The sequence below is a fragment of the Benincasa hispida genome, chromosome 7 (assembly GCF_027475165.1).
Source record: "Benincasa hispida cultivar pf3 chromosome 7, pf3_genome.v1.1, whole genome shotgun sequence".
NCBI lineage: Eukaryota > Viridiplantae > Streptophyta > Magnoliopsida > Cucurbitales > Cucurbitaceae > Benincasa > Benincasa hispida.
Genome location: NC_143484.1, coordinates 4605705 through 4622140, shown reverse-complemented (window position 1 = coordinate 4622140; position 16436 = coordinate 4605705). Strand labels below are relative to the sequence as shown.

The window sequence follows — 16436 nt, the reverse complement described above, 5'->3', positions numbered from 1 at the left end:
GATTTTCTCTTTTTGTGTGATCTTTCGATTGTTGCTTTATTTTGGTTTGTCAGCTAGGTAACTGAAAGATGCAAGGTCTCTACAGACTTTGAATAACATGGAACTATAACATTAACTATTATCATTCAAACATTAATCGATATTAATGATCAATTTAATGCAATGGTCTGAATTCATAGAATTGTTGAATATAGCTTTCTCTTCTCTAATATCGTAATAGTTATAAGTAGGAGTAGAAGAGTTATAAAAACCCTTAAAATTCTATTCTTAAATTAAAATAACCTTCACAAAAAATTTCAAAAAAAATGCCCAATTGCTATTTTCTAAATAATATGTAAGTTTTAAATTATAATTAGTATAAATATGGCACAATTGGAATGGAATGAAATTTAAAAGAAGATTTTAGTCCAAAAATGTTTTTCAAGGATGCTTGCTTTGTAATATACAATAAATGTTTTATGGTTAAAAAGAAATAAAATATGCCCTCATGCAGGATCGAACTACAGACCTTCAGTTTACAAGACTGACGCTCTACCACTGAGCTATAAGGGCAATTGATGTTTTGTAATTCGAGAAATTTAATCAAGTAATCTCCTCAAGTTTTCATCTTTTAAAATTAGCACATTAAATTTAATTTTTTCAATCTTATCAATTATTTTGGGTCTTTTCAATGAATTCTTGGACAGTTAACATCGAGATTAAGTTTTCTAAATATTATATAACTTTTCCAAATTTATATCAAATCTTACCTAATTTTTCAAGTCTTTCCGCCCAAATATCAAACTTTGAAATTAAGTAAAATTTGGGAGATATAAAGAATCTCGATGTATCTCAGACAAAATTAACACCGAGATTCTATATATTTCAGTATTCTTGATGAAATCTTGGGCAAATTAACCCGAGATTCTTTATATTTTTCCAAATCTTAATTTTTTATTGGCAAAATTCGATCTTTTACAAAATTTAAAAATCATAGTGCACTTGAGATCCATCTAAAAAATCAAATTGATAAATTCATTTGTCAATTTGGAAATTCATGTAACTACGGAAACGAAAAATAAGGTAAAGATTTGAAAAATTATGTAAAAATTGATGTAAGATTTGGTAGAAATAATCGAATTTGGAAAAAATTTGAAAAGATATAAAATTTGATATAAGATTTAGAAAGATTATATAATATATAGTAAAATTAGTAGAATATCAGTACTAATATTGCTCGAAATTCCACTGAGAAGGCCCAAAACAATAGAAAAAGTTAATTTTTTAAACTAAATCTCGGTGTTCAATCTCACCCGAATCGAGAAAACTAATTTAACGAGTTTTCAAAATGTGTTAATTTTGAAAACTGAAAATTTGAAGTAACAATCCACAAAGTCTTAACAATATATGTACTTGGAAATGATCACAACTTAATGTTTTCTCTCTTAATCAACTAATTTATTCGCTTAGCAAATCAAGGAAAATAATTTATTGCTTCTCAGGTAACTCGATATTAATTTATTGCCAACAAGAATGTAGTTGCCATACTATCAACCTTGTTGTTTGAGGTTCGATTTTTCTACCCCACATTTTAATTACTTGTTAAATTATTTACTTTTATTAAGGGAAATAAGATGATATAGAAAAATATAATATTTGGTTCCGGATAATGTCAAAAACTGATTTTTTTAAGATTTATGGTGAATGAGCTCATTAACACGTGTTGTTAAATTTTGATAATCCAAAAATACCCTCAAGAAGATCTTATAAATACACATGATTATAATGGCACTTCAACTCTAAGCCGATGTTGTTTCATAGGTATGGATATTAAATATCTGGAATTTAAATTTTTAGATTTTAAATGTATTAATATCTTATTTGGATTTGCAGAATAATTAATGTTTAAAAGTTAAATAAATATGTTTGATTTACCAATTTTGTATATAGAAACTGAATTAAATAATTATTTAACTAAAATGTAAGTCAACAAGCAATATACTCATAATTAAATTTAATTATTTAATGTATTATTATATTGATTAATTATTCAATCACTTTAAATATCAATAAACAAATATTTTTTAATTAAATATTATTTAAATTATTTTATTTATTTAATAAAAATAATAAATAAATATCAATTAATTAGAATACTAATAATTAATAATAAAATTTTATATTAAATAGTTAAGATAACAAAATATCAATGATGAATGTATTAGATGAAATTTATTAAGTCTAAACAATATATTTACATTTAATAACTAATTAAATTTAATAGTAATAATTAATTGATATTAATTTATTAATGAATCAGAATTTATTCATCTCTCAAATATAAAAATTCGTTAAGTATAGAGGGTATGGGTTCTAAAGTTGTCACCCTTAATTTGGGTTTTAAAAAATAAAATCTTATGAAACAAACACAGATATTAAATGTTTGTATAAAATTTCCGGGCATTTTCTATCAAACAACCCACCCCTACCTTTTTTTTTTAATCTTTTTCTATTTTTTGAGATATATATAAATATATATATATATATATATATATATATATTATATCCATCCTTTTAAGAAAAATAAATTTTCATATCTTTTTTCTTATTCATACATATTTTATAAAATATCTTATACATGTCTGTTTTTTTTCGATTTTACTTGTAGGTTCCAAATATTATTTTAATCATTTTAATTAATATGTATTTTATCTATTCTCTTAAATTTATCTTCTGACCATTTGTTTTTCAAAATTTCATATTTTTTTTTCTTATTCTTATTTACTTATAAAAATATTGTAGTATCTGTTTTTGTTTTATAGATTTTATAGTATACACAAATCTTCTCGATCACACTGTATCAAACTCTCAAATACAAATACAAATACAAATGTCTCGTTTTGTGTTTAGGTTTTATGAACGTTTATTTTATAGTTACGGTATATTTGTATTATACTCCATGCTCCCATATGTAATAGCTACATCCTTATGTAATAGGTTTATGTATTACACTCCATATACAACGGAGGCATGTACTCGTTTTTCCATCTAACATGTACTTACTTCATTTTTTTATTTTTTTATTTTTTATATCCGTGAGTGTTCAACCTAGCTTAGGCATACTCGACTAGTCTCATGGACAACCTATATGATCATACTGTAAGGATGAAGAAGAAAGGGTAGATAAACGATCGTAGTCAAAGACTAAACGATCGTTGGGAAAAAGGTTAGACGATCGTGGAGAGAAAGGCTAGACGATTGTGGAGAAAAAGGCTAGTCGATCGTGGTCAAATATCTAGACGATTGTTGAGAAAAGGGTGAACGATAGGACAAGCGTCTACACGATAAGGGAAAGCGTATAGATGATGGGTAGGAGACTGCACGATTAGGTTGATCGTGTAGGCGACAAAAAGTACACGATTGAAAGTAGATGATTGGGTTGAAGTGTACACGAAGGAGAGTACACGATAAGACTTAGATGATAGAGGAAAATTACTACACGATTGGTAGAGAGCATAAACGACAGAAGAATTTTGAGTAAGACGATCGGCCTTCACGACTGATATCGTTGGTCGTGTAGCGATATTTATTAGCATAACAACACCACGTGGCAAAGTGTTAATGGTTTACAATAACAACCATGAAAGAGAAATTACATATTAGTGGAACCTGAAGCAGAGGAAGAAAAATGCAGAAAAACTGAATAAAATATGTTATATTTCTTCATTGACAATGTACTCATTTATCACATACAACGTCGGTGGTCATTGAATTGAACCCATGACCTTTTAGTAATTTATCGAGATTATATCTCTTTTTTCTATGATGGATCCATCTAACATGTACTAATATTTCTTTCGCTAGTTCTTGTCTTTTGTTGTTTGTTGTTTGTTCTTTTTTTATTTTTTTTTCATACCTTCAACCCTACGCCAAAGTCTTCAAAGTATAGGTCTATATTAGTAAATGGATGAATAAATAGACGTTTATTAGATAAGACGGTAAGCCATATATATTCTTCTATTTTATTTTTAATCCTGAAAAAAAAATCAGGCAAAATCTTTAAACTGGAATAGGACAATAATGAATACCTTTAAATTAGACAACTCTACCCCTTCATGAACCCAAATATCTTTGTAACCCCCTCTTCAATGTGAATGTCATGGAGCACCTTTGACAAACACAGGAAAATCCCATGTAAAATTTTGTGGGTATTTTATGAACAAACTATGTAAACAACCTACTCGGTAGGACGACGAGGGAGCGTTGAGGAGGCGAATCGTTCGTAGAGCACCGTGGAGAAATAGAGGGATCGAGTGTGGCGATCACCGGTGATCAAAAAGCTGCAAGGGATGGAAGAAAGTGTGGTTGTTGGCACTGAAAAAGCTTCAAGGGCTGGAAGAGAAAGCGTGGTCGCTAGTGGTAGAGAAGCTCCATGAAGAAATAAAATATTTTAACATAATATATAGAAACGAGATTAAAGGGATATTTTTTTTTTCAAAGTGAGGTTTTTTTTTAATGTGTATATTGGGTACAATGCTAGTGATTTTAGCAAATTTTGTAATGTTTGGAAACTACTCAAAATAGACCTTTTTTTTTAGGTCATTTTGAGTGAAACACTTGAAATCCAAATGATAGAAAAAGGGTTTGGAGTGTTTAATTGTGAATCTCTCTCAAATTTTCATAATATATAAAAGTTACCATAAAGTTGTAGGAAATGAACTCTTCATTCGGTAGCGAAAGCATTGGATCACATTGATTATTATTTAGAATTAAACTAAAATAAATGGGTTAAGCAAATAAATACCTCAAAATATATGTGTAGAATGGGTTGATGGATCTTTACTCGAAGTCTTCTTTGCTATGACTCTGACAAGGGATCAAATCTTGAGTGGGCCTATAATTTCTTCTCAAATTGTTGTTTTTGTAGTTGTTGACTCTATTAACAATCCACAAGAACAAAATAATGATCAAACACCACATAATGGTATTATGATGAATGAAACTATAATTGAAAAACCATAAGGAAGAGAATTAAGAAAGTCTGTGGCAATTTATGATAATTACATGATTTATTTAGATGAGTCAAAATTTAATTTAGATATTGATAATAATCCAGTTTCATTTTCACAAGCCATTAAAAGTGATAATTCTGTCAAATTATTAGAAGCAATGAAAGAATAGTTAAAATCAACGGATTACAATGAGGTTTGAGACCTTGTAAAATGTCCTGAAGGAAGTAAAAGAGTTAGGTATAAATGGGTCTTTAAGACCAAATATGACTAAAATGCAATATCAAACGAAATGAGATAGACTCATTGCCAAAGGTTATACTCAGAAAGATGATATTAACTATAAAGAGACTTTTTCTCATGTTTCAAAAAAATTCATTAATAATTATTATTGCTTTAGTTGCTCATTGCAATTTAGAACTTCACCAAATGGATGTGAAAATTGTTTTTCTAGATGAATAAATGTTCATTGATCAATTAGAATTGTGGACAAAGAAAATGAATATATGGCGTGTAAGCTAAAGAGATCAATATATGGACTTAAACAAGCTTCCCGACAATGGTATCTTAAGTTTAATAATACCATCACATCTTTTGGGTTGAAAGAAAATATCGTTGATCTATGTATATATGCAATTAAGCAAACATATCTTTGTGCATGATTGTGTGTTTCTGCCTTGCTTGGCGCCATTTTGAAAGGGAGAAAATTTGTTGTTGCTAAAAACCTCTAATGATAAAATAAAATTTATAACATTGAACTAACAACTACTACCACAATGACATAGTAATAGTGGCAAGCACGAGTCAATCTGTAGGGAAGCGTGAAATATGTTTCATTAAGATAATTCTCTAGGTATCGTGGTAAAAAGGGGGGTTTTGGTGTGGATAGTGATATTTGCATGAAAATAAAAGAAAAATGTAAGTGCAATGGGTAAATGTAACCTAAGTTTGGACTATCTAGTTTCAAGAGCAAAAGGGAATTCTATGTAATTCTCGATCATTGATTTCAGTTGATTAAATATGCATGCGATTTATACTCGCACAATGACCTACTTAGCCTAACCTAACTCAATGACACTACAGGCAGTCAAATCATTCGATCAAACTATTATCCTTTAAACCTGTAAGGGAATGTGACTACAGCAGTTACCACCCTTATGTAGCACTTACTACCTAAACTAACTTACTTCACCTGCTTAGAAACCTTGGAATACAAACGTATTTAAGAAACATACAGAACAGTTCAACTAGCACTTCACATATTGAAACAGTAACATGGTTTCATACAACTTTTGATCAACAAAACATATATATAATACAAAATCCAGTGGGCCCTGGCATGCTAGCCTAGTCCCTATATGAACAAGACATGTGTACAAGTATATACAGAATCAACACCTTAACTTCTTTCTGAGATAAAGTCATTAAGTGACAGAGTAGCAACAAAGTTATTTTTTGGGAAGTTAACCACTACTTGGGGAGACAAAAATTTCAAACGGGGTGAGGAGTAGCCCCGTGAGTGACTTAATAAAACATAGTTCTCATGCTTAAAATTTAACTAGAAATAAAAACTGAAATCTGAGACGTGCCAAGCAACATTTACATAAAGGTTCTATAAGCTTCTCATAACTGAAAACATGATAGAACTGATCCTTAGTTGAGAGAGAACTCCTTTGCTCAATCCCTCAATGTCAAGCCTTAGTTGGTGTAAAGTGATCTCAACACAACCAACGTCGAATCTACCTACGTGCACGTGGTAATAACCAAGTACCGTCATACTTTTAGGTACTACTACTTGGATACCTTCTCTAATCCTTCAGTATTGAGCTTAACTTAACCAATGTAAAACTCATTCACTGAAACATATATGCTTTAAACATGATAACATAAACTGAGTTATAAGCATAAAGTACTTAAGTTCAAACATCTAACACGTGCTTTGAGTAGTTAAAGCTTACTAAATAAACATGGTTCTTGCTTAAGATTTAGCATGTGTTCACATCATAGGGAAATTGTGTTTCTTGGAAACTTTTCGTAAAATAACTAGCATGAGAATAGGCTTCCATTAAAACATGGTTTCATATAAACATTTAGAAAACAAACATAGTCGCTCATGGGTTTGGCAACTCCTTTAAAGGTTGGTAAGCTTTTCCTATTGGTGTCAACCCTGTGGGCATAGCAACATGCTTTAGCTATTAGTAATGGTCTCCCTTTTGAGAGTAACGTACATAATTAAGCTCATATTTAATCTTTATTTAGGATTCCTTCATCCCAATGCATACCTTAAGCGTTCAATACTTTGAAATTTCTTTGAATTTTATATCTCAACTAAGCGACCATCAAGCAACACCAACACCCACACCATGTGTCAATGCATAACCCAAGCGCCTTTCTAGCCACTCGCCCCTGCAACGCTTCACAGCCTATGCACTCAACGCTCAACGCACATGCCCGCTTAACCTGACGCATGCCTTCAGCCCCCCTTGCATACAACCTAGCGCCTTTACTTACACATGGCCTTGTGTCAATCGGCCTTTACATGTGTGTTGTCTTCTATGTGTCCAAGCCTTCAATGCCTGCTTACACAACGCATCACACACTCTCCGCACCGCTCATCACATGGCCTGTCCACTTGCGCACATGCTAGCCCTTGAGCTGCCTATTTGTTCAACCCAAGCAGCTGCCTGCTTGTTCAAAATTTCCAAATTCAACTTATAATTCAAATAACTCATTTTCTAAGCATTTTCTCAGAAAATTTTCTTACTTATTCAAAATTATCTTAACGTTCTTACCTTAAATTTTGAGCTCAAAAGTCCTCATGGTTAGGGTAGAAACATCAAATCTTCAACACTAGCCCAAATTTACCCGTGAGCTCGACCTTCTTTCAGACTACCTTCATTCTTATGGAGTTTCCTTCTGGCAAGCCTAGATCATCAACTAGACTCATAAATCTTTCAAACAGCTCTTGAATCACCTTGATAGCACAAGTGAAATGCTCAAACCAAGCTTCTGAAACTGGCCATCTCTTTTATACCACTGACTGCATGCTTTCCCTTAATTATCAAGCTGCCACATCATCCACTAATTGAAATTAAATTATCTAATCATGATAGTTGGCCACTTAAACTGTGGTTAAGCTGACCAACTTCCCTTGACTGTCAACGCAAGTCCCATACCTCATGCCAATGCTTACTACCCCTCGGCCACATGCTCCTTTGGATAGTCCATCGCCTAGCCTTAGCCAACACTTGGATCAATCCTATCGCCTCACCAACTAGGTGCATGCCTTGGCCATCACATGTTCTTATTGCCACACATCACCACCAGCCAATGTATACATGCAAGCCTCAGCATATACCTCACGGAGCAGCGCATGCTTCACATTTCTTGCCATCAGTGCACACCTATGCACACACACAACCTTCTAGCGCATAAGGTCTTCATGTCGCACCCACCTACCACTCGACGCATGATCTGGTACTTCATCTTTCCTTTCATAGTCTCATAGCCAACGCATAGTCTCACCACCGCAAACTGGTCCGCGTGCATGCCCAGCCTCAACGCCTAGGCTACCTCGCTCATGTCGTGTGCTCGATGCCTCAATAGCCTAATACCTACACGCGCTTACCTTGCCGCATGCATCAATAACCTCTCAAAGGCCTTGATCACTGTCAGCCCCTTGCCAACACATAGCATGCCTTCGACCAACACTTAACCTTGGCCAGCACACCACATGCTTCATGCTCCCATGCTTCGCAAGCTTCATCGCAAGGCTACACTTGGCTTCAACACTTAGCCAAATTTTCTACTTGCTAAAACCAAACACCTTACAACTCGAGATCCCATTTCTCAAAACTCAAGACTTTTCCTTTCTTCTTTAATATCTTCATGCCCTTCCTGACAAACATAACATTAATTCATGCATAGCTTACTTAACATATTAGTGAACATACTTAGGTAGGGAAAATAGGGTTCGGGGTTTGCATTTACCTCCCCTTCATGAAATTTTGTCCTAGAAATTTTGCTTTAAGAATATCAGCTGATTAACGGGGCATATTTACTTCTCATTTGATCTTCGGCTTCCCATGTAGCTTTCCCAAGGCCATGATTTCTCCATAATACCTTTACTAAAGGTACCATCTTATTTCTCAGCACTTGCTCTTTTCTGTCAAGAATTTTTACTGGTTTGAAAAAGGATTCACGACATTTCTATGAGCAGCGGAACAATATTATTCCAAATCACAATCATGAATGAACAAATCATTTATAGTCGACTTCAAACAAACGGTTATACAATTCATATAGAAATTAGAGCATGAAAGTTACAAATGCACAAAAGGAACAACCATACTAACAATGACAGAGGCGTCTCCACGCTCTGATGCGCGACCGCTTGAACAACAACGACCACGAACGCTCAATCTACACAACCACAACACAGCAATGAACACCGCACAAACACTTCATACTCGTCCTTAGTGATCGCCTTGGTCACGAACTTCTCCGTAACACGAACGGCCTCCACGGCACCACGAACGACCTCAAGAAAGCCTCGATGGTGTCGAGTTGAGTCTAACACCACCAAGAAGGCTACCTTGGTATTCTGGTGAGAGAATCCAGAGGGTGGGCTCTGTTCGGACTTGGTATGAGGCAGATGAACGGAGGAAACACCGATCGCGTACACGACTAGGCAAGTGGGAGATGGCGAAGACCTATTGTATAGGTCGATGCTCAATCGTTTAGATAAAGCTAAGCGATTGTCTAGCAAAAGTTATGCGATCGTTTAGCTCATCGTTTAGCTCGGTCTGTCGCCTATAAACACTACACGATCGTTTAATTAGGGCAAACGATCGTCTAACAAAACTATGCGATCATTTAGTAAATACTGTACAATCTTTAGCTCGCCACTACACGATCGTTTAGCTCGCTCAACCGTCGTTTAGTAACTCCCAATTTACTTGACAACCCCGTGAGTTTCTTTTCCACGAGAGAGAAAACTCAAAGAAAACTTTTTAGCATTTTAAAAACTTCTTTTCAAAATAGGAAAACCATTTTCCTTTTATACTCACGGTTACCATGATTCAATAACCACCCACTACTTTGGCTATTTAAAAGAAAAAAGAATTAATTATCCAATAATTAATACTATTATATATAAATGATAACCAACTTATCATACTATATTTATAACCTATAGTTTTAATATTTCATCTCATGAAACATATAAACCATAGTTCTTTTTCTATTCCATGGTATCTAATGTAAATCTCATTTACATCAATCCTCCACTAGATGTATCTCATACATCATATCGATTATATCATATATAATCAATATACCTCTTGTCAATTTGAACATTTCAAATCAACACCAAGAACTGATCCTCAACTGAATTCATTAAGCTACCAAGGGGACCTCATGGACCTATAGCTCGAAGCTCCAACGGTATGTGAATAACTGACTAAACTTTTTAGTCACGGGATCCACCATCCGTCAACTGCCAGGCACTCCACTAAAGATCGACAGCTGAACTCTCCTTACCACAGATATATTATGTGTCCATCTTAACCAATGAGCAGTGCGACAACCCTTCACAGATCGCTTGTAAGTACAACTGGGCCAATAACCGTTATACCCCTGTAGTTACATCTGTCTCTTTAAGTACCACTGATCCCTCTAATGAATATAAATCATAGTCCTACTATGACCGAGTCTTCTCTTCCGAAGAGAAGTTGTGGCCACTATGTTCAAGCCCCAGAATCAGTTCTTAAGGGAGCAATCTCTCTACTTATCCCTACTTCAGGAAAGGAGTGGATTCCATCTTGTGGATTGAGTTCCCAGCTCCTAGATCAGACAAGTCCCAAAAAAGGTAGGCATGTTGAGTTGGTAATCTGGCCACTCTCACCCATACTAATCAAAGGACCGCCCTCAAAGGCAGAAGTTCCTAAAAACACTCAGGATTGAGGTTGTGTCACCTATGGTTGTTTAGGTGAGATGTAAATCTCTAGTATCAACGATGTTATATATAGAGTCTAGTCATCTTGTGGTTCAGGTCTTATACAAACTCTTTGTATAGGACACCCCCGCTCGCATGTCTCCACATGAATGGTCAGGATCTACCATCTGTAGTAGTTTATAACACTTGTAAACCTCTACAAAGCGGGCCGTATCCATAGTGTCACCAGGATCAGGTATCCTACCTTAATCCTTATACTACAGACCTATTTAGGTTATCACTTAAGGCATGATCCACTTGTATATCACATATACATGCTTAAGTTCACATAAGATAACCAGGGAGCTTTGTTTATTGGATATGAGTAAATGCCAGAATTAAATAACACTTATTTTATTCATTGAATAATGTGCATCTTTAGAAAACAACAAGACTCCAGGAGAAGTAGGACATCAATCCCAACAATTCCTTGTAAGTCAAATTATCCTTCAACTGCATGGGCTACTCAGACAATATATGAGTAGGATATGGCACATGCTTCCTCAACATCGACACATGGAAAAAATCATGGATATGAGCTAACTTCGAGGGTAAAGCTAACCTGTAAGCTACTGGATCGACACGTTTCACTATCTCGTAAGGTCTGATGTATCTAGGGCTCAACTTCCCTTTTCTTCCAAATCTAGGTATCCCTTTCCATGGAGACAATTTAAGGAATACCTTATCACCAACTTCAAATTCTTATTCTATTTTCCGCTTATCAGCATAACTCTTCTGCCTATCTCAAGCTGTTTTTAGATTTTCTCTGATAAGCTTGACACTGTCAGATGTCTATTGGACAAGTTTTGGGCCTAAAAGTTTCCTTTCTCCTACTTCATTCCAACATACTGAAGTTCTGCATGGTCTTCCATACAAAGCCTCGTGTGGAGCCATACCGATACTCGAATGATAACTGTTGTTATATGCAAATTTGATTAACGACAAATGCGTATCCCAACTGCCTTTAAACTGTAATACACATGCCCTCAACATATCTTCTAACGTCTGAATCGTCGGCTTCGACTGACCATATGTTTGTGGATGAAAAGCTGTATTGAAAAATAACTTAGTGCCCATAGCCTTCTGCAAACTAGGCCAAAACTTTGATGTAAACCTTGAAACTTGATCTGACACTATCGATACTGGAAAATTCATAACAAAGCCCTACTTTCTTCTTCTATACTACAATTTTCTGCTAAAAAAATCCTTTCTAGTTTTAAAAAGAATGTTTACCTCTTCTTGTGAAAACAACTTAATGCATCTGGATCTAGTGGTCAAACTTTGCGTCATTTATTAGAGACTGTTGATCATGGTTACACCTTTCGTTTTGGCTTGTTCCCACGGGTGCCATGTGAACATCTAACTATGGTTGTGTGTCAATCTCAACTTTAACTCTTGAATTTCAGAGGAGTTGTCTCTTGTTTCTTTTTCCCATTTTTCTCTTTTCATATTGCGTTGTTCTTGGAAACCCACCTTCGTTTTGGCTTGCTCCCACGGGTGTCATGCGAGCATCCAACTACGAGCAGGCTTCTTTCACAACTAACTCTTATCAGGTTGGGATTGTTTTTTAGTTTTCCCTTGCGCTGACATTGGAGTTTATATGAAAATTTATTATTATTATTATTATTTTAATGGAAATAATGAATGCATTTTTCTTAATGACCGCATCACTTGATCTCATCTGCTCAGACCTTCCCCACCCCCAAATTTAGAGATGCGCAAGGTCCTCATTGCGTTGTTTGGATAGAATAGACAAACACTTAGATAAAATTTCAAAAAGAATGTTTGAGCAGACTTTTGAAGGATAAAAGGTAAAGCATTGTTATAGCTACAAATTAACTAAGTCTTAGTTAGAAAATACAAAGTATGGGAAATGTTACTAAGTGTATGCATATTATACATCATGGCAGCACAATGAATAACGCAAAATAAAAGATCAAGAACATCGCAAATAATGACAAAGGATGATAAAGAAGAGGCTATTGCGTATGGATAGAATTGTTACTTAGTTGTATTGAAAATTAACTAAGTATACAAGGAATTACAATTAACGCAATACAAAAATTTTTGCATGTACAAAGAATCAAAGAATGAGCTTCTATATAAAGAAAAATAATGAATGAAGTTGTCTTTTGTATTTGATTCAGATGGGTGCACGATTAAAAATTAACACCACGCTTCCATTCACACAAATGCATATTTGCTGAGGACGAGCAACAACGTATGTATTACTATAACACACCCTTAACTCAATGCATTTCTGGAGGACGGGCGCACGATATTTCTACCAGTGCAATACTACCTCAACATAGTGCATTTTTGCTAAGGACGGGCAAAGAACACATAGGAGCACAACATACCCCTCAACCTAATGCATTTGGGTGTAATGGATGCAAAGTGTATCTGTTATCATGAAATGCACTCATCATCGTGTTGCATATCATTTTTTTTAATGGACATAATGAAGGTCATTTTTCTTAATGACTACATCATTTGATTACCGTTGTATACCAAGTTTATGGCAACAACGCCATAAACTTGTTCACTGCTGAATTGATGTTCTCTAAATAAGCATATATGGATATGGACAATGATGAATGTGATTCATACAAGCTCATGTTGCCATAAACTTGATGACTTAGAAAGATGGAGATGGAGTGTGGATATTGTGTTATACTTATTTACACTTTATGCGATACTACTTCTAGATGTATGCGTTATTAGTGAAATGCTTGTAGTATGCTATGCGTTGTCACAAGTTTCCTTGCGTTGAAACCAAGTATAATTCCAACGCAAGTTTCTCAGAGTAATCCGAGGTCGAACACAGGGATTGTTGTCGTTAATGTGTTATATTTGTGATACATGCGACCAGTGTTTTTACAATTAATAAAGGGTGTGTTTGTTCAGAAAAGTAAATTGCGGTAAGGTAAAATTATGCAGATAAACTAAAGTTGCGTTAATAAAATAAATTGCGATAAAAATAAACCTAAGCTAATGTGATGCAAGATACAAGATACATGATATACATGATGCTGATTTTGACACTAACTATGAAGTTTATACAGAGGATCGTGGTATGCGATGGCAAGTCTTTATGGATGAATCAGAAGGAGAAAGAATAATTAGTACAAACATCGCAAGGTTGTTAATTGCATAAAGATACAACTAAGGTTCCGCTTTCCCTTGGCATACACCTCTCGGTGATCGGCCACACCCAAATCTCTATGATGAAACAGGGATGAACGTGGTGAATGCAAGGTTGGTTCCATCTCTGAAAGTACTTCTCGCTTTAGTGAACGCATTCTTCCAACCCTCTCTCGATAGGCGGAATAGCATCTTCACTTCTACTCTCACAGGTGAAGATGCAGTCTAGCATGCTTTGACTATACTTAATTATTTCCTTAACCCAATTAATTCATTTTCTCAATTATTGCTAATTATCCAAGGGATTAAGAAAACATCATGGAGAAAGTGAAATATGGATGAACGAAAATAGGCAAAGAGATGGAGATGGAAATGATCATAACATTTAATTATAGAATTAAGTGTCTGATACATGGTGTGAATGATAGACTAAGAAGATGAATACAATTGATAATAAAGAGATAGAAACAAATACAGAAGAGTGTCAACGTCTTGACACAGATCTGGACGGTGGATTTGTTTGCCGGCATGTGGAGTGGATGAAGAGAAGAGCTTCCCTCTCAGGCTTGCTTCTCTGGTAGAAGTGACCTTCGTACAGAGCTTCAATGGCGGGGATCAGAAGGATTCTTGTCCAGAGACTCACCTCTCGGCCTTGTCTCTTAATTCTTCTCGGATATACTCTGATTAATCGCCCAACCAGTCTCTCTCAGCTCAGTATATACACTTTTCTCTATATTCAAGCATATCTTTTCAGTGGAATGGCCGGAGCTATTTATAGGTGAAGCTTTGACTCTTTGCATTGTGGTTTCCACTTTATTGTTAAGGAAGTTCCTGAAATGGTGGAGTGAATATTTCTTCTGTTACGTAATCAATCCCGTTCGAAATGCACAACGGTCAGTTGTACATGCGTCAGAATCCTCCACAATTGCGTTGCTCTTTACATCTTTGATCGTTTGCCCGCATTCAGTGTTGTTTTTTATTACCGCATGCGGTTGAAGTAAAGCTCTTGATCGATTGTCGCATGCACCGTCATTGCGTTGATCATCTATTCATTTCTGAATGATGGGCGCAATGCGACGTAGATGTGTTGTTCAGTTTATCTTGAGCCATGAACGCATACGGTGACTTGATTTCCTGCAAAACAGACTTGAAATATTCTTTTCTATCATCGCAATGGTGTCGGTGGGTGTATTGAGGACAATTTATAATTCTTGCATTTCTTAACCAATTTCTATACAATTGACGCAACTTTCGTTTCTTTTGGCCGCAATATCTAAATAAAACAGTATAAATAACTTGTATTTCTACAAGTTATCACTTTCCCAAGCCAAGATTCTGTTCTTAGACTACCCTCCCGAGTATCTCTAATGGACGAATGAAGCATACATAATAAAAGATAATCGCATAGAATGAAGATTCCCAGTTGTGATAGCTAAATACTTCTCAACCCATTCAACAGATTTAGCTACTCATGCGTAAATAACAGAGAGTGAACATATATAGTGAAGTAAATTCAATTTCGATAAATGAGTTTGAGTACAAAATAACAATGGAAGATAAAAGTAGAGAGCCTGGTAGCAATTCCTTGCTGAACGAGGCTTTTACACTTAAATCTCTATTTGGTTCAAAAGATGTTCCTGCTTCCGCAGGCATTGACCCTCTCTCTGTTCTTGAAACTTTCATCGCTCTCCCAAGCTTACCAGAACGATCTGTCGGCACAACCTTCTTCTCCTGCATCTGCCTTAAAGTAAAATAAAATATAAGAACAAGGCTAAACTATGAATAGAACTTGTGAACTCACGAGATGGTGAACTCGTTAACCCTTTCCTAAAGGATGCCTTTGGTATTTATAGAACTTCCAGGGTGAAAGGCGGCTTCTCTCTCATGATTGCACAGATGGGACGGCTTTAATTCCCTAACTAATGCACCGAATATTTGTCACTGAAAAGCTGAATGTACTTGTTATCGTTAGCGGCTATCAACTTAATTCAGATTCGACTGTCATCAACTTTCTGTCTCATCGTGATTAATTATGCCTTTCACCCAGATGCGCCCACCATATTGCGCCGACCAAGTTGTGGCAATCCTTCTTGACCAAATGTTTGCGAACACAATCACTACAAAGCCTTGCGGTAATGCTCGCAATTTCCGCCTTGCGTCAACACATATTCTGCATAAAAATACAAAAATCAACTGTTCCTATGCGATGAACGCATGCGACCGCAATATTATGAATTTGATGCTTTTCGGACGCAATTTAACATGTTTTATCAACACAAGCCAGCATTGTTTAGGAACTTAGCACTATG

At 35.1% G+C, this 16436-nt stretch overlaps 1 non-coding gene across 1 annotated transcript; it reads right to left on the bottom strand.

Annotated features, from left to right (window-relative positions):
- Positions 1-480: 480 nt before the first annotated feature.
- Positions 481-552, bottom strand: TRNAT-UGU (transfer RNA threonine (anticodon UGU)). The gene has a single exon. It is a non-coding gene; the product is annotated as a tRNA-Thr (tRNA).
- Between the last annotated feature and the right edge of the window lie 15884 nt (positions 553-16436).